The sequence below is a fragment of the Columba livia genome, chromosome 1, assembly GCF_036013475.1.
Source record: "Columba livia isolate bColLiv1 breed racing homer chromosome 1, bColLiv1.pat.W.v2, whole genome shotgun sequence".
NCBI classification, from domain to species: domain Eukaryota; kingdom Metazoa; phylum Chordata; class Aves; order Columbiformes; family Columbidae; genus Columba; species Columba livia.
This window is the reverse complement of record NC_088602.1, coordinates 212067864-212094650: the sequence shown is the minus strand read 5'-3', so window position 1 is coordinate 212094650 and position 26787 is coordinate 212067864. Positions and strand designations below refer to the sequence as shown.

General features: G+C 65.5%; 1 protein-coding gene across 11 annotated transcripts in view; it reads left to right on the top strand.

Moving 5' to 3' along the window:
* The first annotated feature begins 300 nt into the window (after positions 1 to 300).
* Positions 301 to 26787, top strand: part of SHANK3 (SH3 and multiple ankyrin repeat domains 3) — a 370798-nt gene continuing 344311 nt past the window's right edge. For 8 of the 11 annotated variants that reach the window (XR_010469752.1, XM_065049482.1, XM_065049478.1 and 5 more), the window contains exons 1-2: positions 301 to 404; positions 10782 to 10831. The gene's annotated coding sequence lies outside the window, so the exon portion shown is untranslated. Of the gene's footprint in view, positions 405 to 1282; positions 1372 to 10781; positions 10832 to 26787 lie in introns of those variants that run through there. The other 3 variants (XM_065049476.1, XM_065049473.1, XM_065049474.1) reach the window with 2 other exon arrangements.

Genomic DNA, 26787 nt, shown 5'->3' with positions numbered 1-26787 from the left:
GAATCTCTGCGCTGGCAAGGTGTTTCCTGGCTCCCCAGATAGGATGCGGAGGCACATCCTGACCCCCGCAGATGCACGCAGACCCCCGAGCTGTGTGTGCCACAAGCCCCTTTGATGCACAGCACCCCGTGGCCCCCCAGACACATGCACATGCAGCCACGTGTGTGCATGTGGGACCCTGTGGCCAGGCCCTGACCCGGGACGTCCATCCGTCGCGGCTGCTGCCTCGGCCTGCGTGCGGCAGGACGCAGGGCGCAGAGGAGGCGGTAGCCTGGTGGGGCCAGGGTGTCCCCTTCCTGGCAGGAAAGGGGCTGAGCTGGCGGCCGCGGGTTTCCTGTAGGTTCCAGCTCCGCAGGCGCCAGGAGCCGGAGCAGCCTGTGCGGGAGCACCCAGGCCTGTGCCAGGTAACAGCACCCCGAACAGTGTGGGGCTGGGGTCCCCTGCGCCCCGGCGGGGCTGTGCGGCTGGGACAGCCCTGGGAAGGGCGGCCCGGTACGGCCGTGGGAGCCGGGGCAGATCCGGTACCGCGCCCTGGGCCCGGCGGGTTGGGCCAGCCCCAGAGCTGTGCTGTGGGGGCAGTGGGGCTGGACGGGCAGCACAGGGCTGGGCTGCGGGGCTCGGCGGTGGGACAGTTCAGGCTGTGCCGTGGGGCAGGTCAGTGGGGCAGCACGGGGCCGTGAGCCGGGGCCGGGCCGGGACCCGACGGCGCGGAGCCCTGTCCTGCCCCAGGACGTCCCGCCGACACGGCCCAGCCTGGGGGCGCAGGGCCCGCCCGCGCGGCCGTGGGCTGCCCCACGCGGGGCTGCGGGGGCAGCGCCGCCCCTGCCGCGCCCGGAGCCCGCCGGCTCCTCTCGGGGCTGCCGCTGCGGGGGAAGGCAAAGCCGGGGCCGAGCGCGGCCCCGCGGGCCGGGGCGGGCGGAGGATGCCGGAGGGCAGCGGGGGGCGGAGGCGCCGGGGCGAGGCGCCGGGAGCAGCGGGGGCGCAGCGCGCTGAGGGGCGCCGGGCCGCGGAGAGCCCGGGGTGCCGGTGGTGGCTGCGGGGCGGCGACCCCGGGGGCAGCGGCCGGTGCGGGTGCCGGGGCCGGCGCCGGAGCAGCCGCCTCTGAAGTTTGCCTCCGCCCGCCCCTTCCCGCGCGCACCGGCTCCCCGTTGCCATGACAACTCCTTAAACTAACACCCGCTGCTGGCGGCGGGGGCCGAGTTCGCGGAGGATCCGCCGCGCGCGCCGCTCCCCGCCCCGGCCGCCCCCGCCCGCCGCCCCGCGCCGCTCCGCGCCGCTCCCGCTGCCGGCGGCCGCGCTGCCCCCGGCCGCGCTGCCCCCGGCCGCGCCGCGGATATGGTGGCTCGGGCCCCGCCGCCCGCCGCCCCGCAGGTAACGAGCGGCCCGGGGGCAGGGGGGCGGCGCGGGGCCGGGCGCCCGCGGCGGCGGGGTCAGCCCTGCGCGGGGAGCGGGCGGCTGCGCGGCCGCGGGGGTCGCGCCCCGGGCGCCCGCCGAGGGTCCGGGTGCGGGTCCGGAGCGCGGGTGCGCGTTGGGCTGGGGTCGGCGGCCGCCGCGCCGCGGGCGGGAGGCTCTGCCGGGGCAGGGGCGGCGGCAGCGGGCCCGGGGCGGGGAGCCGGGGCTGTGCTGCCGGGCGGGCGGGGGCCGTGGGGCGGGCGGTCCTGCAGTGGGACCGTGGGACGAGCAGGGGCTGCGGTTTGCGGTGGGCATAGGGCCGTGGTGTGCAGCCGGGTGCAGTAGCACTGAGAAATTTGGGCCATGGTTTGTGGTTGAGTTGGGGGCTGTGGGGAGTGGTTGGACGTGTGTTTTGGGGAATGGGGCTGTGGGTTGCGTTGGAATGTCTGCATGAGGTGGCTGTAGCTGTGGTTTGCAGTGAGATGTCTTGGGGGAGAGGGGACAAGGTTTGCACTGGGATGTTGGCCCCTCAGGACACGAGCTGTGTTTGGAGCTGGGGTGTCTGTGCTGGGGAGCGAGGGCTGGAATGTGCTTCTGGAGCATGTGGACTGGAGGCTTGTGGCTGTAGTGGGAGTCTATTTTCATTGAAATATAGACTAGTTTGGGTTGGAAGGGACCTTCAAAGGCCATCTAGTTCAACCTCCTGCTATGAGCAGGGACATCTTGAACTAGTTCAGGTTGCTCAGAGCCCCGTCCAGTCTGGCCTGGGGTGTCCCCAGGGAAGAGGGGATAAGGGTTGAGATTTGCAGTGAGCTGAATGTGCATGGGGATAGAAGTGGTTTGCAATGACACAGACGTGCTGGGAAGGGCCATAGGGAACAGGAGCCCTGCTTTCCAGTTGCGTGCAGGCAGGCACAGCATGCATCGGAGGATGGGGACCAGGACACCTGTGATACGGTCCAGAAACGTTTAGACAGGCAGGAGGACTTCTGCTGAAGTCATGGCATTGCTTTTGTAGTGTGCGCTGTTGCTTTTGTAACTTATCTGTTTGTGGTCCACTGTGCATAATTGGGTGCATCTGCCCTTGGCTTTGCACATACCTGTGCATGATGCTCACCGCACCATTTTGCTGCGTGCTCTGTTGTTTGTGTGCAAGCACAATTTGTGCAGTAAGTCATCTCCCCCCCAGGCTGTCGTGGATAATGAGCTGTTCTCTGGCCATCGGATGTGCTGTGTATGGGATTTGTGTGGTTGTGTTCTTGTGTCTAGGCCTCAGCGTGCGGTTTTGCCTGTCCCTGATATCTCGGGGAACTAGTGGAGGAGTGAGCCTGCCACCCTCCTGCTCGTCCAAACCTGGGTCGAGGGAGCAGGAAGCTCCCGAGCTGGGTTTGGCTGCACAGGTACCGGTACCCACGAGTGCCCGTGATGCTTGTGTAGATCCGGATGCTAGCATGAAGGGAGAAATGGATTTAAGTAAACAGGATTCAAACAGGAACCATGCCTACTGTTTCTTGCCTTGATGGCTATGGACAGGGAGCCTCAAAGCCTTCAGTGATGTAAGGGTTACGCGTGTCAGGCACCTGTAAGAAACACAGTCAAACACGAGGCTAGCTTTGCAAGGGTGCCTATAGCACGGCGCGGTGGGAAATGTCTTGCTGTATTGGCATACAAGGCGTTCTTTAGCTGTTGCGTGTTTGTGCTGGAGCCTTGGGCTGTGCGGGGAGGAGCCGAGGACGTGGGCACCGGCCTCTGCCCGGCGCTGCTCTGCCGGTCTGGCCCTCCTGAGGGTGCCCTGGCCCGGGTCTCTTGGAGTGTCTGCTGGGCTGGCCAAGCCGCTCTGGTGCAGCCCTCGCGGTGTGGATGTTGCACCAGACCCTGTGCACCGCGGGGCTGTGCGGGTGCAGTGTGCGCGGTGTGGTTCGCCTGGCGCGGTGTGCGCTGCGGGGCTGTGCGGGTGTGGTGTGTGCGGCACGGTGTGTGCAGTGCAGGCGCAGTGTGCATGGCATGGTGTGCACGGTGCAGGCGCGGTGTGTGCGGCACGGTGTGTGCGGTGCAGGTGCAGTGTGCATGGCATGGTGTTCGCGGTGCAGGCACGGTGTGTGCGGCATGGTGCGCATGGCGCAGGCGCGGTGTGTGCGGCGTGGCGTGTGCGGCACGGTGTGCGCATCGCTGCCGTGCGGGCGGTGGGGCTGGGGCTCGCTTGCCGGGGCACAGAGTGGGGCAGGGGTGGCTCCTACCTGGGGCACGATGAGGTCTTTTCCCCCCAGAACTTTGTAAGTGTCACTGAAAACTTCTGTGGTTGTTCTGTGTCAATGGCAACAGGCGGGTCATGGAGACAACACCTAGCTCATTTCCATAGTTTCTTTTTATGCTCACACTTAAATGCATACAAACTTCTTGTGCATGTTGCGCCTGCACAGCAGCCTTCTGTGGAGACTGCTGATTATGCCAAACTTGCGAGGTATGTGGCAAGAGGTGCAGAGGGCAAGAAAGGACACAAAGGAGAGTATTACAAGGTCTTTTTTCAGATAATAACAGGTTTTTTTTTTCTGTTGTACAGCATGTAACATCTAAATATTCATATAACACCTAAGTATTCTTAATATTGTTAGTATTATGATATGAATAATGCCTTCTGTACTGTTTGTGTTTTGTACTTCATTGTTCACTCAAACCACGGTAGCGTTCTGGGGGTGCACGCAGACACGCAGGCCGCTCACTACGGACTGTTCTGTGGAGGTTTCCACCAGCTAAGAATGATTTCTGCTGCCTCTGCACAGGAGTGTGCAAACGCATCTGCCAATGGTGGAGCACGTGGTGCGAGTGGCGAGGAGCGGAGCGCGGGGCTGCGGGGCGGGGAGGGGGCCGGGGTGTCGGGGTGGGCCCCCCATGCGTCCCGCAGGCGTGTGGAGCTGGGGCATCCACGGTGGGGGCACCGCGGGTCGGGGCAATGGCAGCTGGTCCTGGCCGTGGCGCAGCACAGGGTGCGTGGCTGCGCTGGGGTTGTGCAGAGCTGGGCCGGGGCTGCCCACAGCGCTTGGGGCAGAGCTGAGTTCCCCCGGGAGAGCCAGGGCAGGGACACGCACGTGGGGGGACAGGGGGCAGAGCTGCGCCTGGCAGCTGCCTGCGGGACCGGGGGCTCCAGGCGTGGCGTGCCAGGGCTGGCGTGCCAGGGCTGGCGTGCCAGGGCTGGGCCGCCGCTGGGAGGTTGTGTTGGAAGCATCAGCGCCCAGCAGCGCCCCCGGCTCCTGCCCTGCTCTCCCTTTGGGCAGGAGACAGGAGGGGCTGCGAGGGGAGCTGGAGAAGAGTAGAGCCATGGAGCAGGGAAAGGGTGTCCCTCCAGGGGACCAGGGGCACCAGCTGAGCCCTGCTCTGCCCCGGCATCCTCTGCCTGCTCCAGCATCCTCTGCCTGCCCCTTTGCCAGCCCTGGAGTGGGGTCTGGGGTCCGGCTGTGCCGCAGGAGCCGCGGGGGCTCGGCAGCCCGCGGGGCTGGCAGTGCTGGGGGGCGGGAATCCCCTCTGCCATGGCAGACCTGGAGCTGGGGGAGGCCGCGCAGCTAAAATGGGTACAAAGAGTAAATTGCCATCCCACACCTAAATGCAGCTGAGCTGCTGTAACTGTGACAACAGGCAAAAGCTCTGGTTCATGAGTGCCTTGGCTCCTGTTGGCAGTGTGGGAAGGGGAGGCAGCGCTGCTTTGTGCAGGTCTCTCACGGATCAGCACAGACTTTGGGGATGGGGTATCTGCGCCACCGCCAGCGGTCACGCCGCCCGTCTCCTCACGGGGAGCAGAACGATGGGCTCTTTCGTCATTAAGGGGAGCAGAATGATGGGCTCTTTCGTAACCCGAGAAGCAGGTCGAGCAGGAGACTCTTCTATCATTAAATATTGAAAGGTCTCCGGCAGCAGTACATTCTCCCCTCGCTGCCAGCAGCTCTGTGAGTTTGTTCTGGGTGTTGAGTGGACTCAGCTGACTCTGCTGGGAACGGGGCTGGGGATGGTGCAGGGGACCGTCCGTGCCAGCCTCTCAGCTGGGCCCGGGGCGTGCGCCCCACAGCCACGCGCCCCACAGCCACGCGCCCCACAGCAGCCCCTGCAGCCTGGCCCTGCCGGAGCCCCCCCGCGGCTGTGCTCCAGCCCAGGCCCTGCTCCAAGGGGCTGCTCGTTTGCGAGGAGCCGGTTCTTTGTGTTGCTCTTTCATGCCAGGGTGGATGACTCTGCAGGCTCCAGAACTGCAGAGACTTCGCTGGGCAGGGCTGGTTTGGTAGTTGGCTGGGTTTGTTTGCACTGAGGGACCCAAGGGCGCAGTTTGGTTCTGGGCTGCACGTGTCCCCGGGACAGAACCGATGGGTTTTGGGCTGTCCCCCAGCTCCCCTCGGCCGCTCCCGTTGGGGACTGCGGGGCTCCCTCCTCCGGGACAGGCTGCCATTCCTGGCTTATTTAAGGAGTGGTTTAGACTTCCAGGTCTGGATTCTTCTGCTTTTTATAGACATCCCCAGGGGAGTGCGAAGAATGGCAGGAAACGCAGCAGCCCCGCAAGTGCTCAGCCTGGACGCTATTGTTCCGCGCCGGCGGAAGCCGCCACAGGCAGGGCTGCCCAGGGGACCGGCCCCTGTCCGGAGGAGTCTCAGCCCTGTCCTTGCACCATGATGTAATGTTTCCTGGCCTTGGTAGGAAGGGACTACAGCTCCCAGAGTGCGCGGGGGTGCAGGAGATTGCGTGCCAGGGGCTGCAGGCTGTACCCTGTCCTCTGTGTCTCCTGCTCCTCCGCAGGGTCGCAGATCCTGGAGCTGTGACAAGAGCCCCTTGGGAAGTGATGGCCACAGCTGAGCTCATCCTGACAGCCCGAGTCTCACAGACCCCTGGGGCAACGCGGAGCAGCTGTGCCGACCACTCTGTGCCAGGCAGTGCCGGGCCAGGGTGGGAATTTGGCTGCAGTGTGGCCAGACCGGTGGCCGAGCTTCGTCTGGTGCAGAGATGTGCCGCTCGGGCTTGCACGGCCATGCTCGCCTTGGCCCAGGTTGGTGGCTGCTTGTTGCCGGGAAGGCTTTGCCTGCATTTCTTGCCTGGAGCAGCTGGAACGGATTCGTTGGGGACGCTTGTGAGAGGGACCAAGTGGCATCGTCCCTTTGTGGGATCAGGAGACAGAGATAGGCACGTCCCCCTGTATGAACCCCGATCGCAGGCATTTGCTTGTGCCCCATCTGTCGTATCACAACCCCACGGATGTCTCAGTGCAAGAGGCGTTCCCACAGCCCTCTGGAGACAGGAGCCTCCAGATGCTTCCCAGCTCCCAGTTCTGTCTTGGGGACAGTTTTACTTCCACTGACTTGTCATTTCCAATCATGTCGTGTTTGTTAGACTGCTGGGGACCAGCTGCTGCGGTTCCTGCGCGGCTGCAGCCCTTGCGTCTTATCCTGGAACGGGAGGAAGCTGAACGGGAAGCAGGGAATCTGGACAATCCTGATAAAAGAGTCAGTCCCGGGCGAGTGAAAGGCAGACCTGCCGTTCCCGAGCAAGAGGAGGAGCAGCCTCCCTGGAGCCGTCCCTGCTCGTCCGAACGAGGCCCCTCTGGCTCCGCAGGATCCTCAGGGATGTGAGGGCTGGATCCTGGCAGTGTGCAAGCTGCAGTCTAAATACATCACACATCATCTGCATAATTTATTCTTCTATGAAGAGTTTAATTTATCAGGTCCAATAATAAACTCATAAATCTTCTTTGCCTGTTATCAGCGTTGGGAGAAGATGCTTATATTAAAAGCATTTAATTTATCTCCTGAGCTGCTTCCCGTGCACATCAGTGCCTTTGACATGACGGGATGTGTATTCCCATGGTCAGTGTTCCACCAGGCCCTGGTGACCTGAGGACAGGAGAGATGGTGCTGGAGAAGTCCAGCTCAGGAGGAGCCCAGAGGGGGTCGTGCTGGCCTGGATCTGCTCTGGAGGTCAGGCTGGGATGGACGTGGAGGGAAGGCCATGCTGCTGGAGACGAGCACGGCGGCTGCCCCTGCTGGGAGTGCTCTGCAGTCCAGAGCCACCCCCTGGGGTCCTCTCACTGTCCCGGGTCACCTCCGGCTCTGCCTCTGGAGCTGGGACCAGCTGGGGACCAGCTGCCCATGCTGAGAGGGATCCAGGAGCTGGGACCAGCTGCCTGTGCTGAGAGGGATCCAGGAGCTGGGACCACTGCCCGTGCTGAGAGGGATCCAGGAGCTGGGACCACTGCCTGTGCTGAGGGGGATCCAGGAGCTGGGACCACTGCCCGTGCTGAGAGGGATCCAGGAGCTGGGACCAGCTGCCCACACCGAGGGGGATCCAGGAGCTGGGACCACTGCCCGTGCTGAGAGGGATCCAGGAGCTGGGACCACTGCCCGTGCTGAGGGGGATCCAGGAGCTGGGACCAGCTGCCCACACCGAGGGGGATCCAGGAGCTGGGACCACTGCCCATGCTGAGAGGGATCCAGGAGCTGGGACCACTGCCCATGCTGAGAGGGATCCAGGAGCTGGGACCACTGCCCATGCTGAGGGGGATCCAGGAGCTGGGACCACTGCCCATGCTGAGGGGGATCCAGGAGCTGGGACCACTGCCCGTGCTGAGGGGGATCCAGGTTCTGGCACCGACTGCCCGCACCGCGGGGGTCCCGCTGGCCACAGCCGCGGCAGTGGTCCTGACCTGCGGGAGGGGCTGCACGGCCCCACCAGATGCTGTCGCTGGTCACCTCGATTAGGATCCTCACCCACAGAAACCTCAAGGTCCGGCAGGGACCTCGCACCGTTCTGGGCCCCAGGGGCTTCCTGTGGCAGCGAGACTCACCATCTAGTTTCAGGCGATGTGGAGAAGTATTTCCTTTTCTTAGTGTGAGATCCCACAACATTTTCCGCTGCCCTCACACTGTGAGATGAAAAGAACAGAAGCGTTGTCTCCTCTCTGCAAACTGTTCAGGATGTTACAGCCTTTTATCTGTGTCCCTTCTTATTTGCCTCCTTCTAAGGCAGCAATCTCTGCTCTTTCCTTCCTCTTTTTATGACGGTTTTTCTCGCCCTTTGGTCATTCATTCCTGCCGTTTCCAAGTCCCCTTTGTTTTGCACTTTCCTGGGGAGCCCTGGTGCCAGCTCCTGCAGCCGCTGCACGTGTGGGGCTGTGCAGACACCTCGTCCCCATGCGCTCTCTTGCCCGTTTTGCTCCCAGTGCTGCCTGTGCAGCCCCAGCCCTCGCGCACCCGTGAGGATGGTGGGGAAGCGGAGATGGTGGGGAAGTGCAGCCGGTGCTCGGCTGGGTCGGGACGAGGTGCCGCTGGGGCTCAGTGCTCGATGGCCGGCGCTGTGCCGCGGCTGTGCCAGCACCGTCACGGCCTGGGGCTCGGTGTGTGTCTGGGGCAGGCTCCCGTGCTCCACGTGTCTGCCATGTGCGTGGTTTGGTTCGCTGCCTGTCTGATGTCCATGCAGAGGCCCAGAGGGTGTGCAGCTGGGCCACCAGGCATGTTGGGGTGATTGGGTCGTGCCACCTTTGGTGACATGTGGCTGTAACCTTGCTGTGTAACTCCCGCCTGAACCCACCGTGTCCGTGGGCTGGGGCTGCCTGGGGTGGGTGAGCTGGAGCTGCCAGAGATGCCTTTGGCGGACAGGGGGTTCCTGCTGCACACCACACAGCCCACCCCTCATCCCAGCCACCCGGCCGTGGCGGATGAGTCTCCTGGCGCCACCGACAGCGATGGGCTGGTCCGGGCCCCGGCCTGGCTTCAGACCGCGGTCTCTGCTGCACCGAGGGATTTCGGCCGGTGCGTGGTGCGAGGGAGGTCGTGCAGGTGTCCCAGCCTGCGCCAGGGGTGTTACCCTCCGCCATAAGCGCTGTGAGGCTGCTGGTCAAGGTTTGATGTCCCTGCAGGCGCAGCGTGCCCTGCGCCACCGCCTGCCTTGCTCTCAGTCTTGGCATTCCCAGTGCTGAGGGACCCGCGAGAGACAGTTTGCCACGGTCCCTCTGTGTCCAAGCAGGACACACACATGGCCTGTGCTGCTTTGTTTAGGTCCTACGTAAACAGCTGTGGTAGGTTTCCTCTGTTCTCATGGCACAGGTGTCTGGTGAGCTTTTCTCCAGGGAGGCGTCAATGGGCAGCCGTGTCCGGTGCTGCGGCCCCGCTGGGGCCTCGGCAGCATCGTTTTACAGAGAAGCACACAATAGCCGCAAAGTTTTGCAGGTGTATTGCAGTGTCTGTGATCCCCGTGCTAGCAGAGGCTGGACTACGTCTTACAGAATGTTTACAGCCCGGTGGCAGCGCCGCTGCCCGCGTGGCACGCTGCGGGCTCTGCAAGGCGGGATCGTCGCCGCGGCCCCTTCCCCGCAGCACCCTGCACTTGCTGACACCAGCTGCCGCACAACAGGCGTGCGCCAAGAAATCCCAAGTCATACATTTTTAATTTTCTACAACAGAGCAGCCATTTCAGCCACTCACCCAGAAAGAATCTTTAATGAGAAGCGGGGAGAGCGAGCATGCACATTTCCAGCACACAGGAGAGCAGAGGCATTACGGATGCACTCTTCTCTTTTCCTGGCTGCCTGTAGCTGTTCCTGAATTTTGCCTGGGACACTTGCTGTGTGGTGTTCTGGAGGTGGGCTCGGCTGGGCCCTGGTCCCCAGTTGCTCCTCCCAGACAAGAGAATCGACCCTATGGAAAACCTGACCCTTAGAACTGCCGGTGATTCGGCTTGAGCCCGCCGGTGCCTATGGCTCTGCCTGGGGTGGCTGCCCCAGTGTGGGTGAGGTTCTCGAGGGTCCCTGCTGCCCCAGGGTGGGTGACGTTCTCGAGGGTCCCTGCTGCCCCAGCGTGGGAGAGGTTCTCGAGGGTCCCTGCTGCCCCAGCGTGGGAGAGGTTCTCGAGGGTCCCTGCTGCCCCAGCGTGGGTGAGGTTCTCGAGGGTCCCTGCTGCCCCAGCGTGGGTGAGGTTCTCGAGGGTCCCTGCTGTCCCAGGGTGGCTGTGTCCGCTGTCCCTCTGGCTCGAGCCCAGGCTGCCGGGAAGCTGCGTTGCCCTTGTCCAGGGTCTCATGGAGCCGTGCTCTAGGCCAGCGGGGGCTACCAGGCCTCCAGCCGGGCTGGGCAAGGGGCAGAGCCCCTGTGGCTCTGCTCGGGGCAGCAGACGTGCCCCTCCTGGGGTGAGGGGCCTTGCTTGGGCAGGAGGGCTCGGGGCTGCTGCTCGCGCAGGTGGTGGTGCAGGCTGGAGGTGGCCTTGCCCCTCTCCTGGTGTCCCGTGGGAAGTTTGCTCTGGGATGCTCTGGTTCCCGGCCCCGCGGGTCCCGCACCCCGCTGTGCTGCGGCTGACTCCGCCGTCCAGACTGGCGCAGCGTGCCCGGTGCCGTGCGTGCGCTGGCTGACTGTCCTCGCTCTCTGTTGTCCGCAGGTTGATGAAGAGGGAGTGCTGTGACCCCGAGCCCGTGACAGTCATTTCAGGTAAGCACTGCTCTGCCCTTCCCACTCTGCCATCAGAACCGCCCTGGGCCTCCAACGGGAGGTGGTGAGGAGGGGGCTGAGGCTGGTGTGAGCCCTGCAGCCTTGCTCTGGGGGAAAACGGCCTGTTGGGCAGTGGGGACGGGGACCTGGCTGTGCTCAGGGGCAGCCGTGGGGAGAGCTGAGGGCAGAAATGGGGCCTGCGAGGGCTGGCAAAGGGTGGCAGGGCTGGGGCTGCAGGGACACGCTTGGGCAGGCTGCAGTCAGGGGCAGGTCATCGCCACGTGGCGTGCTCTGGGAGGAAAGGTCCCACCGAGAATGGCTGACCACGTCTGCCCGGGCCCATCCAGGGGGACCCAGGCTGTCCCCTCTGATGGGTTCCCCCAGGCCCATCCAGGGGGACCCAGGATGTCCCCTCTGATGGGTTCCCCCGGGCCCATCCAGGGGGACCCAGGGTGTCCCCTCTGATGGGTTCCCCCAGGCCCATCCAGGGGGATCCAGGGTGTCCCCTCTGATGGATTCCCCCGGGCCCATCTGGAGCTGCATCTGGAGAAGCATCTGGAGCTGTAAGACACAGCTGAGGAAAGGCAGGAGATGTCCTGTGGGAGTGGGAGATGGCAAATGTCTGCCCGTGTTCTGGGGCTGGTCTGACCGCTGCCTATCTTATGTTCTCGGCTTGGTGGTGGGCCCGGTCTCCTGCGCCGAGTCGTGCCCTGTCCCAGCCTCTGCCCGCTCCTCCAGCAGCCTCCTCCTCCCTCTCCACAGGGGTTCTTGGTGCCCAGCAAGGACCCCATTCCCTACCTGGCACAGTACCGGCTGGCTCCTGCCAACGGAGGGTCTGGCTAACGCTGTGTGTGCACACCCGGAGTGTGTTCCTGAGGGTGTGCACACCCCGAGTGTGTTCCTGAGGGTGTGCACACCCCGAGTGTGTTCCTGAGGGTCTGTTCCCACCTACTGCTCGCCCTGCACCGGTGCAACTAGTGCTGGGCCTTGCGGGGGAGCAGGACTCCAGCTTCTGCCCCGTCCCCAGGCTGTGACCTGCCAGCCCCAGTCACTGCGGACGTTTGCCATGGCCCCCCGGGCAAGGGATGAGCTGAGAAGCGAGGGACCCCCGTGTACCCACGCGCTGTGTGGACACCTCTGTGGGGCTGGGGCTCAGCAAGTCCCAGCCTCACCCAGCCCTCCTCCCTGTGCACTAGGCAGGCTGAGCTGTCGTGCAGCGAACAGCGTATGTCGGGCTTCAGGGCGAAGGCTTGGAAACCAAAGGATGGAACAAAGGAAACATGAAATGCTAATGCACAAGAATAGTGGGTGCTTTTTTTGGTGTCAGCAGGCTGTTTTCAGAGCCTGCAGCTTCATTCCAGGACCCCTGAAGTGTGTTGCCACTTCATCTTGTAAATCCTCTGGATAATTCAGGCTGCCCGTGCAGGGCTGGCTGTGCCGCGTGGGCCGAGCAGCGTGGGCTGTGCCGCGTGTTTCCGTGCAGGGCTGGCTGCGCTGCGTGGGCTGCGCTGCGTGGGCTGCGCTGCATATTTCCGCGCAGAGGAGTCGCTGTGCTGTGCCGCGCTGTGCCATACTGCGCCGTGCTGTGCCATACTGCACCGCGCTGTGCCGCGCTGTGCCATGCCATGCCGTGCTGTGCCGCGCCGTGCCGCGCTGTGCCAGGTGGTTCGGGGCTGGGGAGCTGCTGCACTGTGAGGGGTCTCTCCCGCAGGGCTGTGCCAGTCTGAGCACCGGCTGCCAGGGCAGGGCAGGTGCAGTCTTGGAATACGTGCGGTGGGGATGCATGGTGTTTGTACCGAGATGTGGGAATTCATCCAGGCTATTCTGCTAGCTTGTGTGTTCAATTAAGTCAGTCCTGCCTGGTCCCGGAGTACATGCATGGCTCGCAGGGCCTGAATCTGAGTGTGGTGGCAGCATCATTTCTGCGCGCTTGCAGCAGGTCACTGCACAGCAGACGGTGCTCTGACCTGGTCCTCGTTTGCAGCAGAGCAGCAGATCCCGGGGCAGCGGGCCCCATGGAGCTGGGCTGGGCGAAGGCGGTCCCTGTGCAGGACATGGTTCCCATCCCCGAAGGGGAAGGACCGGCCCTCGCTGCTGCAGCAGGAGCCCCGGTCCGTGGGACGTGGGGAGCTGTGGCGGGGTCGGAGCCTGGCGCCGTCCTGCCCGCTCTGTCCGGCCACGGCCGCCCGGCTGGCTCTGCCTGGCGCCTCCCCGTGTGCTGCCGGTGCAGCAGCTCTGCCCTGCGCCGGACGGGCTGGTGGTGCGGCCGGGCAGGGGGCAGGGGAGGGTGCCAGAGGCGATTAGCGTCTCAGTCCCAGACAAACAGATGGAGGCAGCATTATCCTATTACCCAGGGGCTAAGCGGGAGAGGCTGAATGATGTGTTCAGCTGGCTGATCAGTGGGTGCCCTGGGCCCCAGCAGCAGCAGGATGTTTTTCTGGGGTGGCAGCTCTGGATAGTGTCTGCGCCCAGACAGGACCAAGTGCCTGGGAACAGGTCAGATATACGCTGCTAAACGTGGGGTCAGCACTGCCGGTCCCGCACCAAGAGCTCTGCTGCTGCAGCCTGGGGCTTTGGCAGGGAGGCCAGGGCGCCTGCGAGGCCGGGGTGCGCAGGGGCTGTGTCGGGGTGTGCAGGGGCTGTGCTGGGTGTGCAGGGGCTGTGCTGGGGTGTGCAGGGGCTGTGTCGGGGTGTGCAGGGGCTGTGCTGGGGTGTGCAGGGGCTGTGTCGGGGTGCGCAGGGGCTGTGTTGGGTGCGCAGGGGCTGTGCTGGGTGTGCAGGGGCTGTGCTGGGTGTGCAGGGGCTGTGTCGGGGTGTGCATGGGCTGTGCTGGGTGTGCTGGGGCTGTGTCGGGGTGTGCAGGGGCTGTGCTGGGTGCGCAGGGGCTGTGCTGGGTGTGCAGGGGCTGTGCTGGGTGCGCAGGGGCTGTGCTGGGTGTGCAGAGGCTGTGCTGGGTGTGCAGGGGCTGTGCTGGGTGTGCAGGGGCTGTGTCGGGGTGTGCAGGGGCTGTGCTGGGTGTGCAGAGGCTGTGTCGGAGTGTGCAGGGGCTGTGCTGGGTGTGCAGGGGCTGTGTCGGGGTGCGCAGGGGCTGTATCGGGGTGTGCAGGGGCTGTGTCAGGGTGTGCTGGGGCTGTGCTGGGTGTGCAGAGGCTGTATCGGGGTTTGCAGGGGCTGTATCGGGGTGCGCAGGGGCTGTGCTGGGTGCGCAGGGGCTGTGCTGGGTGTGCAGGGGCTGTGCTGGGTGTGCAGGGGCTGTGTCGGGGTGCGCAGGGGCTGTGCTGGGTGCGCAGGGGCTGTGTCGGGGTGCGCAGGGGCTGTGCTGGGTGTGCAGGGGCTGTGCTGGGTGCGCAGGGGCTGTGCTGGGTGTGCAGGGGCTGTGCTGGGTGCGCAGGGGCTGTGCTGGGTGTGCAGGGGCTGTGCTGGGTGTGCAGGGGCTGTGCTGGGTGCGCAGGGGCTGTGTCGGGGTGCGCAGGGGCTGTGTCGGGGTCGGCAGGGGCTGTGCTGGGTGTGCAGGGGCTGTGCTGGGTGCGCAGGGGCTGTGTCGGGGTGCGCAGGGGCTGTGCTGGGTGCGCAGGGGCTGTGCTGGGGTGTGCAGGGGCTGTGTCGGGGTGTGCAGGGGCTGTGTCGGGGTGCGCAGGGGCTGTGCTGGGTGCGCAGGGGCTGTGTCGGGGTGTGCAGGGGCTGTGCTGGGTGTGCAGAGGCTGTGCTGGGTGTGCAGGGGCTGTGCTGGGTGTGCAGAGGCTGTGCTGGGTGTGCAGGGGCTGTGCTGGGTGCGCAGGGGCTGTGCTGGGTGTGCAGGGGCTGTGCTGGGTGTGCAGGGGCTGTGTCGGGGTGTGCAGGGGCTGTGCTGGGTGTGAAGAGGCTGTGTTGGGTGTGCAGGGGCTGTGCTGGGTGCGCAGGGGCTGTGCTGGGTGCGCAGGGGCTGTGCTGGGTGCGCAGGGGCTGTGTCGGGGTGTGCAGGGGCTGTGCTGGGTGTGCAGAGGCTGTGTTGGGTGTGCAGGGGCTGTGTCGGGGTGCGCAGGGGCTGTGCTGGGTGTGCAGAGGCTGTGTTGGGTGTGCAGGGGCTGTGTCGGGGTGCGCAGGGGCTGTGCTGGGTGCGCAGGGGCTGTGCTGGGTGTGCAGGGGCTGTGCTGGGTGTGCAGGGGCTGTGTCGGGGTGTGCAGGGGCTGTGCTGGGGTGTGCAGGGGCTGTGTCGGGGTGTGCAGGGGCTGTGTCGGGGTGCGCAGGGGCTGTGCTGGGTGCGCAGGGGCTGTGTCGGGGTGTGCAGGGGCTGTGCTGGGTGTGCAGGGGCTGTGCTGGGTGTGCAGAGGCTGTGTTGGGTGTGCAGGGGCTGTGTCGGGGTGCGCAGGGGCTGTGTCGGGGTGTGCAGGGGCTGTGCTGGGTGCGCAGGGGCTGTGCTGGGTGTGCAGGGGCTGTGCTGGGTGCGCAGGGGCTGTGTTGGGGTGCGCAGGGGCTGTGTCGGGGTGCGCAGGGGCTGTGCTGGGTGTGCAGGGGCTGTGCTGGGGTGTGCAGGGGCTGTGTCGGGGTGTGCAGGGGCTGTGCTGGGTGCGCAGGGGCTGTGCTGGGGTGCGCAGGGGCTGTGTCGGGGTGTGCAGGGGCTGTGTCGGGGTGTGCAGGGGCTGTGTCGGGGTGCGCAGGGGCTGTGTCGGGGTGTGCAGGGGCTGTGCTGGGTGCGCAGGGGCTGTGTCGGGGTGTGCAGGGGCTGTGTCGGGGTGTGCAGGGGCTGTGTCGGGGTGCGCAGGGGCTGTGCTGGGGTGCGCAGGGGCTGTGCTGGGGTGTGCAGGGGCTGTGCTGGGGTGTGCAGGGGCTGTGCTGGGGTGTGCAGGGGCTGTGCTGGGTGCGCAGGGGCTGTGTCGGGGTGCGCAGGGGCTGTGCTGGGGTGTGCAGGGGCTGTGCTGGGTGCGCAGGGGCTGTGTCGGGGTGTGCAGGGGCTGTGTCGGGGTGTGCAGGGGCTGTGTCGGGGTGCGCAGGGGCTGTGCTGGGTGTGCAGGGGCTGTGCTGGGTGCGCAGGGGCTGTGTCGGGGTGTGCAGGGGCTGTGTTGGGGTGTGCAGGGGCTGTGCTGGGTGTGCATGGGCTGTGTCGGGGTGTGCAGGGGCTGTGCTGGGTGCGCAGGGGCTGTGCTGGGGTGTGCAGGGGCTGTGCTGGGTGTGCAGGGGCTGTGCTGGGTGCGCAGGGGCTGTGTCGGGGTGTGCAGGGGCTGTATCGGGGTGTGCAGAGGCTGTGCTGGGTGTGCAGGGGCTGTGTTGGGGTGTGCAGGGGCTGTGCTGGGTGTGCAGGGGCTGTGCTGGGTGCGCAGGGGCTGTGTCGGGGTGTGCAGGGGCTGTGTCGGGGTGTGCAGGGGCTGTGCTGGGTGTGCATGGGCTGTGTCGGGGTGTGCAGGGGCTGTGCTGGGTGCGCAGGGGCTGTGCTGGGTGCGCAGGGGCTGTGCTGGGTGCGCAGGGGCTGTGCTGGGTGCGCAGGGGCTGTGTCGGGGTGCGCAGGGGCTGTATCGGGGTGTGCAGAGGCTGTGCTGGGTGCGCAGGGGCTGTGTCGGGGTGTGCAGGGGCTGTGCTGGGGTGTGCAGGGGCTGTGCTGGGTGCGCAGGGGCTGTGTCGGGGTGCGCAGGGGCTGTGTCGGGGTGCGCAGGGGCTGTGCTGGGTGTGCAGGGGCTGTGCTGGGTGTGCAGGGGCTGTATCGGGGTGTGCTGGGGCTGTATCGGGGTGTGCTGGGGCTGTGTTGGGTGTGCAGGGGCTGTATCGGGGTGTGCTGGGGCTGTGTTGGGTGTGCAGGGGCTGTGTCGGGGTGTGCAGGGGCTGTGCTGGGTGTGCAGAGGCTGTATCGGGGTGTGCAGAGGCTGTGCTGGGTGTGCAGGGGCTGTGTCGGGGTGTGCAGGGGCTGTGCTGGGTGTGCAGGGGCTGTGTCGGGGTGTGCAGGGGCTGTGTCGGGGTGCGCAGGGGCTGTGTCGGGGTGCGCAGGGGCTGTGTTGGGGTGCGCAGGGGCTGTGTTGGGTGTGCAGGGGCTGTGTCGGGGTGCGCAGGGGCTGTCCTGGGGTGCGCAGTGGCTGTGCTGGTTGCGCAGGGGCTGTGTCGTGGTGTGCAGGGGCTGTGTCGGGGTGTGCAGGGGCTGTGTCGGGGTGTGCAGGGGCTGTGATGGGGCAGGGCCCTGGCTGAGCGAGGTGAGGTGAGGGTGTGTGTGGGGTCCTGAAGCTCTGGCTCCACATGAGGAGCTGAAGGGGGTTCAGTGACTGGTGGGACGGGAGGAGGTGGCAGCCCGGACAGCGCACACCTCTGGACAGAGCTGTCTGTGGCCAGCCTGGTCCCTGAGGCTCTGGAAGGGTTTGGCTCCCTGCTCTGGTCGCGGTGGTGATTTCCAACTGCTCTCGTGGTCCTGTGGCTCCGGGTCTGTCCCTGCCCCCTGGTCCCTGCGGCAGCGCTGATGGGGCAGGCAGCAGGACGGGAGGACTCCGACCGGGGTGCACAGGGCCTCGCACGTGCTCCGCGCGAGCGTGTAGCTGTAGTTACCAAGGTGACCGTGTTAAGTGGTGTTCCTATGGCTACACACCGCTCCTGCTCAGAGTTACTGCGGGGGGAGCGTGCGGACCCCCAGGACCCCGGTGCCTCCCGGTGAGGCTGTTCCCATTGCGGCCGGCCCCTGGCTCTGCTCCGAGACCCCTTTCCGGGGCAGGAGAGGCTGCGTGGGCAGCTCTTGGTGCTGGGCTGCCCCACGGGCGGTCTGGTAGGGCTGAGTTACAGAGGTTGCACTCCAGCCCCTCATTCCTGCTCTTGTGTGATTGTTCATCGCCAATTGTGCTTTAGAGGAACAGCTACATTTGCAAGCTGCTCTTGACAAAAGCCACCAGGACAAAATGAGCTTGGTTTTAAGCTGGGCCAGCTGGCAGCGTGGGCTGCCCGTGTGTCTGTGTCCAGCCCAGGAGCAGCAGTGAGCACACAGGGATGGGGACAAGGACCAAACGGTTGTGTCCCAGCAGTACCACTGGAGCCCCAGTGTCCCGCAGCGCCAGCACGCACGTGCTGCCCGGCTGTCCCACCTGCCCAGCTTGCCAAGGACAGGGGCCGCGTGGCCAGGCGGCGGGCCGGGCTGAGCCTGGCAGTGGCTGTGCTGCCCTGAGCCACAGGCTGGGCTGTGTGGCCAGTGCCTGGCACCGAGTAGCACTGTGCCCTGTGCGGGGGCTGCAGGGACAGAGAGAGGGTTTGCTGGCCTGAGCTCCTTCCTCCTGGCTGGGACAGCCTGTGGCTGCTGCTCCCCCGCCACGGGGCTGGGGGTCCTGTCCTGTGCAGGACGGCAGGGAGCTCTGGCTCCTTCCTGCGAGGGGGGCTGTGTCCCCCCCGGGGCGATGGGGCAGGGCTGGGGCGGGCGGTGCAGCCGTGTCCCGGAGCTGGGGATGCACAGCGCCGTGGGAGGTGGGCGGCCGGAGCCCGGCGGGGCCGGGGCCTGTGGGAAGCACAGGTGTGGGCCAGGGATTGCTGATGCCTGTCCTGTTGGCCTGAAGGGTCGTCTCCAGCTGGGACAGGGGCAGGAGTGAGCAAAGAGCCTTTGCTGTGGCCAAGTGGGGCTGTGCCAGGGTCAGTCCGGTGGGGAATTGGCTCCCGTGGTTTTGTGGGGCCCGCTCACTGGTGGCGGAGCAGTGGGATCCTCTCCTGCAGCGCTGTGCAGCACACACAGGACAGCTCTGGGAAACCCCTGTGCCAAAGACTGTTGTCCCAGAACTCTGCTGACAGGTTTCCCTACAAATCATCACCAGCTGTGCTCTGCAGCTGCCGACACGTGTGCGTGTGCTGGGGAGCTCGGGGTGCCCCTGCCCCTTTGCTGGGCACTCAGATGGGCCCAGTGTGTCTGGGCCTGCGCTGCACGGGCAGGGGATGCTGCTCCTCGTCCCGCTGCCCCTCGCTGGGGTCAGCGCTGCTCTGCCGTCACCCCGGGAATGGTGAGCACTGGGGTCAGCGCTGCTCTGCCGTCACCCCGGGAATGGTGAGCACTGGGGTCAGCGCTGCTCTGCCGTCACCCCGGGAATGGTGAGCACTGGGGTCAGCGCTGCTCTGCCGTCACCCTGGGAATGGTGAGCACTGGGGTCAGCGCTGCTCTGCTGTCACCCTGGGAATGGTGAGCACTGGGGTCAGCGCTGCTCTGCTGTCACCCTGGGAATGGTGAGCACTGCGGTCAGCGCTGCTCTGGTGTCACCCCGGGAATGGTGAGCACTGGGGTCAGCGCTGCTCTGCTGTCACCCTGGGAATGGTGAGCACTGGGGTCAGCGCTGCTCTGCTGTCACCCTGGGAATGGTGAGCACTGGGGTCAGCGCTGCTCTGCTGTCACCCTGGGAATGGTGAGCACTGCGGTCAGCGCTGCTCTGGTGTCACCCCGGGAATGGTGAGCACTGGGGTCAGCGCTGCTCTGCTGTCACCCCGGGAATGGTGAGCACTGGGGTCAGCGCTGCTCTGCTGTCACCCCGGGAATGGTGAGCACTGGGGTCAGCGCTGCTCTGGTGTCACCCCGGGAATGGTGAGCACTGGGGTCAGCGCTGCTCTGCCGTCACCCTGGGAATGGTGAGCACTGGGGTCAGCGCTGCTCTGCCGTCACCCCGGGAATGGTGAGCACTGGGGTCAGCGCTGCTCTGCCGTCACCCCGGGCAGTGAGTTTCCTCCCATGAGCAGCGTGTTTGGGGACTTGCCCTTTAATTGTCTGCACACGCCCAGTGACCCACTGACCCCGGCAAAGAGAGAGAGGGAAAATCAATGGGGAGGAGGGTTTCCCGGCGGGCCCTGTCCGGCCGCGGCAGGCCGGGCGGTGCGCGCTGCTCCCGCTGCCCGCCAGCGCTGTGCGTCCCGGCACGCCGGGCACGCCGCACGCAGCCTGTGCCTGCGTGTCCCCCGCGTGAGTCACGTCTGGGGACACGGGCAGCGGTGGCAAAGGACAAGGTCAGGCTGCACAGACTGCTCTGTGCTGCCCCTCACGCGGGGCTGGGCCGGAGCCACGGCAAACAGCCGTGCTGGCTGACCTGCCTGTGCCCAGATAAGCAGTGGGGACACTCCGGCACGGCGGGGCCCTGGCTCTGGGCAGGAGCCTGGCTCTGGGCAGGACCGTGCCTGGCCCCTGGCACGGAGCTGGCAGGATGCTGAGGAGCAGCCCTGGGCCCGTGGGAATGTGGCCCATGGGAGCCCCAGGCTCCTGACACCCCACACAGGGCCTTGCACTCAGGCCCCATGGTGGGGGCAGAGCAGCACAGTCCCTCCTGCTCCCCGTCCCCCCCGCAGAGGCCACCGTGCCTTCCACAGTGCTGCAGCCATCGACCGTGCGTTCCAGCCGCAGCTGCAGCCGCCCCTGGTAAATCAGTAACGTCTGGCCTGTGCGAGAGGACGGCTCTGCTTGTTCCATGGGCATCGCCAGCCAAGCGAGAGCGGAAGCTCCCCGGTGCTTTGAGGTGAGGGCTGGACTCCTGCAGCGGCACGGGAGGGCTGGGGGCTCCGCGCAGGGCTGTCGAACATGATCCAGGGCTCCGCGGTCCCGGGAGGACTTGGGGTGCACGCGGAGCCAGGGCCAGGCTCGGCGCGGTTGCGGAAGTGGAGCCTGGGGTGCTGCGGGAGCTGCTGGAGCAGGGACGGGCAGCGCTGCCTGGGCTCCGTGGCCCTGCGGCCTGGCAGGCAACGGCAGTGCTGGTGCAGGTGGGTGGATGAGCTGCCTTGTCCCTGCGGCCCTGCGTGCTGGTCTGGAGTCGGTCGGGCGGAGTCTGTCCTAGCTGGTCCTTTCTCTAGCAGAGAGGCAGAGGCAGTGCCCCAGCAGCTCGTATTGCCACAAACAGCCCCAGCGCATGGGACCATTTGCGGTGATCCCAGCAGTGACAGCCCCATGTGCCGCTCTCCACACCTGCCCCAGCAGTGACACCCGAGCAGGACGCTGGGTCTCCCCTTGGTCTCCACTGCTGTGTGCACCCACAGCCCCGTGGGGCACAGGGACCCGGTGCAGCCTGTGCCCTGCCGGCGGGCTGCGGTGTCTGTGCTGCTCCCACACACCAGCATGGCCCAGGTACCCGGTCCTCGCCAAGTCAGTGCTGCAGTAGCTGTTGCTCCCGCCGTCTCTCCCACAAAGTAGCACTTGTGCTAGAGAGCAGCTGCCTGCAGCCTCCGGTACCGTGGCCGAGGCGCCAGCCCGTGCTGTGCAGACGCACCTGGGACGCGCTGAGCCGGGCGCTCCCACGCTGGCGTGTCCCGGGGCACCCCGCTCCTCAGACGGCCGGGCCGTTCCAGAGTCACGGAGCCACTGGGCGTGTGAGCGGCAGGAGCAGCCCCAGGCAGCCCCGGCAGGCTGGCCGTGAGGGTGTCCGTGAAGGTGTCCGTGAGGGTGTCCGTGAGGGTGTCCGTGAAGGTGTCCGTGAGGGTGTCCGTGAGGGTGTCCGTGAAGGTGTCCGTGAGGGTGTCCGTGAAGGTGTCCGTGAGGGTGTCCATGAAGGTGTCCATGAGGGTGTCCGTGAGGGTGTCCGTGAAGGTGTCCATGAAGGTGTCCGTGAGGGTGTCCGTGAAGGTGTCCATGAAGGTGTCCGTGAGGGTGTCCGTGAAGGTGTCCGTGAGGGTGTCCGTGAAGGTGTCCGTGAAGGTGTCCGTGAGGGCGGCCGTGAGGGTGTCCGTGAGGGTGTCCGTGAAGGTGTCCGTGAGGGTGTCCGTGAAGGTGTCCGTGAGGGTGTCCGTGAAGGTGTCCGTGAGGGTGTCCGTGAGGGTGTCCATGAGGGTGTCCGTGAGGGCGGCCGTGAGGGTGTCCGTGAAGGTGTCCGTGAAGGTGTCCGTGAAGGTGTCTGTGAGGGCGGCCGTGAAGGTGTCCATGAGGGTGGCCGTGAGGGTGTCCGTGAGGGTGTCCGTGAAGGTGTCCGTGAGGGTGTCCGTGAGGGTGTCCGTGAGGGTGTCCATGAAGGTGTCCGTGAGGGTGGCCATGAGGGTGTCCGTGAGGGTGTCCGTGAGGGTGTCCGTGAGGGTGTCCGTGAGGGTGTCCGTGAAGGTGTCCGTGAGGGCGGCCGTGAGGGCGGCCGTGAAGGTGTCCATGAGGGTGGCCGTGAGGGTGTCCGTGAGGGTGTCCGTGAAGGTGTCCGTGAGGGTGTCCGTGAGGGTGTCCGTGAGGGTGTCCATGAAGGTGTCCGTGAGGGTGGCCATGAGGGTGTCCGTGAGGGTGTCCGTGAGGGTGTCCGTGAGGGTGTCCGTGAGGGTGTCCGTGAAGGTGTCCGTGAGGGCGGCCGTGAGGGCGGCCGTGAGGGTGGCCGTGAGGGTGTCCGTGAAGGTGTCCGTGAGGGCGGCCGTGAGGGTGTCCGTGAGGGTGTCCGTGAGGGTGTCCGTGAAGGTGTCCGTGAGGGTGTCCGTGAGGGTGTCCGTGAAGGTGTCCGTGAGGGTGTCCGTGAGGGTGTCCGTGAAGGTGTCCGTGAAGGTGTCCGTGAGGGTGTCCGTGAGGGTGTCCGTGAGGGTGTCCGTGAGGGTGTCCGTGAGGGCGGCCGTGAGGGCGGCCGTGAGGGCGGCCGTGAGGGCGGCCGTGAGGGCGGCCGTGAGGGTGTCCGTGAGGGTGTCCGTGAAGGTGTCCGTGAAGGTGTCCGTGAGGGTGTCCGTGAAGGTGTCCGTGAAGGTGTCCGTGAGGGTGTCCGTGAGGGTGTCCGTGAGGGTGTCCGTGAGGGTGGCCGTGAGGGTGTCCGTGAGGGTGTCCGTGAGGGTGTCCGTGAGGGTGGCCGTGAGGGTGTCCGTGAGGGTGGCCGTGAAGGTGTCCGTGAGGGTGTCCGTGAGGGTGTCCATGAAGGTGTCCGTGAGGGTGGCCATGAGGGTGTCCGTGAGGGTGTCCGTGAAGGTGTCCGTGAAGGTGTCCGTGAGGGCGGCCGTGAGGGCGGCCGTGAGGGTGGCCGTGAGGGTGTCCGTGAAGGTGTCCGTGAGGGCGGCCGTGAGGGTGTCCGTGAGGGTGTCCGTGAGGGTGTCCGTGAAGGTGTCCGTGAGGGTGTCCGTGAGGGTGTCCGTGAGGGTGTCCGTGAGGGCGGCCGTGAGGGCGGCCGTGAGGGCGGCCGTGAGGGTGTCCGTGAGGGCGTCCGTGAGGGTGTCCGTGAGGGTGTCCGTGAGGGTGTCCGTGAGGGCGGCCGTGAGGGTGTCCGTGAAGGTGTCCGTGAGGGTGTCCGTGAGGGTGTCCGTGAGGGTGTCCGTGAAGGTGTCCGTGAGGGTGTCCGTGAGGGTGGCCGTGAGGGTGTCCGTGAAGGTGTCCGTGAGGGTGTCCGTGAGGGTGTCCGTGAGGGTGTCCGTGAGGGCGGCCGTGAGGGCGGCTGTGAGGGTGTCCATGAAGGTGTCCGTGAAGGTGTCCGTGAGGGTGTCCGTGAGGGTGGCCGTGAGGGTGGCCGTGAGGGTGTCCGTACATGGTGAGACAGGCGCTGGAGAGGGCAGGGAGTTTAGCCTGATTCAGACAGGGAAATCTGCCAGCCCCGGGCAGGCTGCAGCGCTTGCTGTAGTAGTCTGGTGCTTGGAGTTTTTTGCAAGACAGTGTGGCTGCATGCAGAACAACGCACTCAGCTGCTGGTGGCCATGACACGGGGGTGGCCAACAGTCCCTGCTGAGGAACATGCAGGAGGTGTGCAGTTCTGCTTGGCCCCCATGCCGACACTTGTGAGATCTCCCTTGATTCTGGAAGGACAGTTGCTGTGGAGGTGTCAGCCGCTGTTCTCCTGTTTTGTTCCAGTGCTCCCTAGCAGACTGCTGCAACCCGCGGGACTGCTGCAATCCTGCAACCCGCGGGACGGCTGCAACCCTGCAACCCGCGGGACTGCTGCAATCCTGCAACCCGCGGGACTGCTGCAATCCTGCAACCCGCGGGACTGCTGCAATCCTGCAACCCGCGGGACTGCTGCAACCCTGCAACCCGCGGGACTGCTGCAACCCGCGGGACTGCTGCAACCCTGCAACCCGCGGGACTGCTGCAACCCGCGGGACTGCTGCAACCCGCGGGACTGCTGCAACCCTGCAACCCGCGGGACTGCTGCAATCCACGGGACTGTGCTGGGGCAGGGCTGAGACCTCCCTGCGATGTGCGCTGTGGGTGACAGGGACTTCGAAGCCTGGAAAGGCACGAGCTGTGCACAGGTCTCCTTTGCAAGTGTGTTCTTTTGTGTCCCTAAGTGTGAATCCTGCGACTGGTCCCTGTGACCGAGGCCCCTCCTGAGCAGCCCTGGCGCAGGGACCTGCCATGCAGCAGGAGGCCACGTGAATGGCACTTGTTTAGCCTGCAAAGCGAAGTCTGAGTGAGGATGTAATTGCTGCCTGAGATATGTATGCAAATACTTACATAAACAAAGGAGGAGAGCTGCACAGGCTAACAGGCAGTGCTGATGCAGGAGTGGGGTGAACTAGCCATGAATGTGTGGGCTACAAATTAGGCCATTCCTAACCGTCACTGCAAAGAAGGGCCTGAAGCAGCTTTCCTGGAAGAGGAGAGAGGGTGAGAGGAGACCTGGAGGGGGGAGTTTGGTGCGAGGATTTCAGACGCGTCCGCCGGGTGCCAGCAGCCCTGTCCCCGAGGACGCCCAGAGCAGCCTCTGAGAGCACAGCGCTGGGCTCTGGGCCCCGCCGCCGGGCCCGGTGCTGATACTGGCAGCCGCCGCAGCCTGGCAGCCCTTTGGGCTCCTCGCTCTGCACCGCCGGCGTGCTGGAGCTGCCTCCTCCCCGGGCAGGTGCCGGCTCCCCGTCCCGGAGCGGTTCCGCTTCCTCCTGCTCGTGCAGCCCCTGGGGCTGCTGTCTGAGACCCTGCCTGTCGCACCGCTGCAGCTCCAGCAGCAGCGCGGCGCGGCGCCTTCCCGCGACTCTCCCAGCCTCCCCTCCGCAGGAGAGCCGCTCAGTGTCACACAGCGATGGCCGCGGGGCTGCATTGCCTCTAGCCCGGGGGCACCCGGAGCCCCGATAGAGAATTGGGAAGGTGCCAGAGCAGGGTTGAGCAGCGTGGTGGGGGATGGTCCCCGATAAGGGATCTGTGAGGGGTGCGGGCAGGTGCAGTGACAGTGGGAACGGTGGAGAGTGGGACAGGGCACCGGGGAACACGGTTTCTCACAGTTAAGAGGTAACGGTCACTGGACTTTACAGCCTCTTGTGAGGGCTCTTGCAAAGAGCATTTGCAAATCCGAATAGGCTGCTGTGCTCTGGGTTTCCCTGTGGTGCTCCTGGTGGCACGTGCAGGGAGCTCTGCTGGACCAGCGAGGCGCGACTTTCTCTGGTGGAAGGGCTACTGATGGGTTCCTGCTGGAAAGATTTTGTAACTCTGATGATTTTTCATCAGTATTTCCTGGTGTTAGAATAAGACTCATTGGATTGTAATTTCTAAGATACTCAATTTGTATCTTTTTTCAAGATAAGTGAGTTTTTTTCCTCAGCAGAGAAGTTGATTTAATAAAAGAAAATGAATGTGAATGACTCTCCAAGTCTATAATGGAGTTTGGGGGTGGCCAGCGTGTGTTTTGAACCATTCACAGTTGTGTCTTGAACGTTATTGGGAACTAACAAGGTACCAGAAGACTGGGGAAAAAGCAAGAATAATCCTGAGGATTACCACGTGCAGCATTTAGTTTCTCCCCCTAGTGAAATAACGAGACAGAAAAAGAAAGAAAGAAAGTCGGCGCCCGGCGCTAGTTGAACAGAAGGGCGGGCAGTGGACCGCGGGCAGGGCTCGGGCCGGGGGACGTTGTCCCTGAGAAGCCTGGAGCCGGGGCCACCTCTGTCCCGGACACCCCTGCAGGCCTGGCTGGGGCAGAGCCGGCCTGCCCGGTTTGTCACCGCAGGGCGGGGTCTGGCTGAAGCAGCAGGAGGGGACAGCTGTGGCATTGCTGTGGCTTGAACCCCCGTGTGTGGAGGGCAGGAGGGCAGCAGGTGGGAACGGCCCCTCTGCAGCCGCGCGTGTTCGGGGGAACGCAGTAGCGTGGGGGGGTCTAGTGCAGCATAGTGCCCGCTGTCAGGGAGGCGTTTACCCTGCCTCCCGGGTCCCACCAGCTCTGTGCAGGTTCCTCTGGGCCGGCTGCAGCTCCCGGGTCCCACCAGCTCTGTGCAGGTTCCTCTGCGCCGGCTGCAGCTCCCGTGTCCCACCAGCTCTGTGCAGGTTCCTCTGCGCCGGCTGCAGCTCCCGTGTCCCACCAGCTCTGTGCAGGTTCCTCTGGGCCGGCTGCAGCTCCCGTGTCCCACCAGCTCTGTGCAGGTTCCTCTGGGCCGGCTGCAGCTCCCGGGTCCCACCAGCTCTGTGCAGGTTCCTCTGCGCCGGCTGCAGCTCCCGTGTCCCACCAGCTCTGTGCAGGTTCCTCTGCGCCGGCTGCAGCTCCCGTGTCCCACCAGCTCTGTGCAGGTTCCTCTGGGCCGGCTGCAGCTCCCGTGTCCCACCAGCTCTGTGCAGGTTCCTCTGGGCCGGCTGCAGCTCCCGGGTCCCACCAGCTCTGTGCAGGTTCCTCTGCGCCGGCTGCAGCTCCCGTGTCCCACCAGCTCTGTGCAGGTTCCTCTGCGCCGGCTGCAGCTCCCGTGTCCCACCAGCTCTGTGCAGGTTCCTCTGCGCCGGCTGCAGCTCCCGTGTCCCACCAGCTCTGTGCAGGTTCCTCTGGGCCGGCTGCAGCTCCCGGGTCCCACCAGCTCTGTGCAGGTTCCTCTGCGCCGGCTGCAGGTTTCCCCCCTCGGCCCCGGGCTGTCCGGTGTGACTCTGCCATGTCAGGCCACAGCTTCTGTCTTCCCGGTTCAGACTTTCCATGCTCCCCTCTCTGGCCCTTTGACAGGTATGTTTGGCATCTCCCTTCCTGACCACTCTTAACTCCTTTGTCTTTTGTGCCATGAGACACCTCAGCCCGCGACTCCTTGGCTGTTTGTGACTCACGGTCATTTCACCCACTTGTTCCCCTCACCAGCTCCACCCCGTCCCCGGTGTCCCTGGCTCAAGGCGGCACAGCCCAGCCTATTCCCCGCAGCCCTGGCTTTAGCCGGGCAGCCTTTTCTGC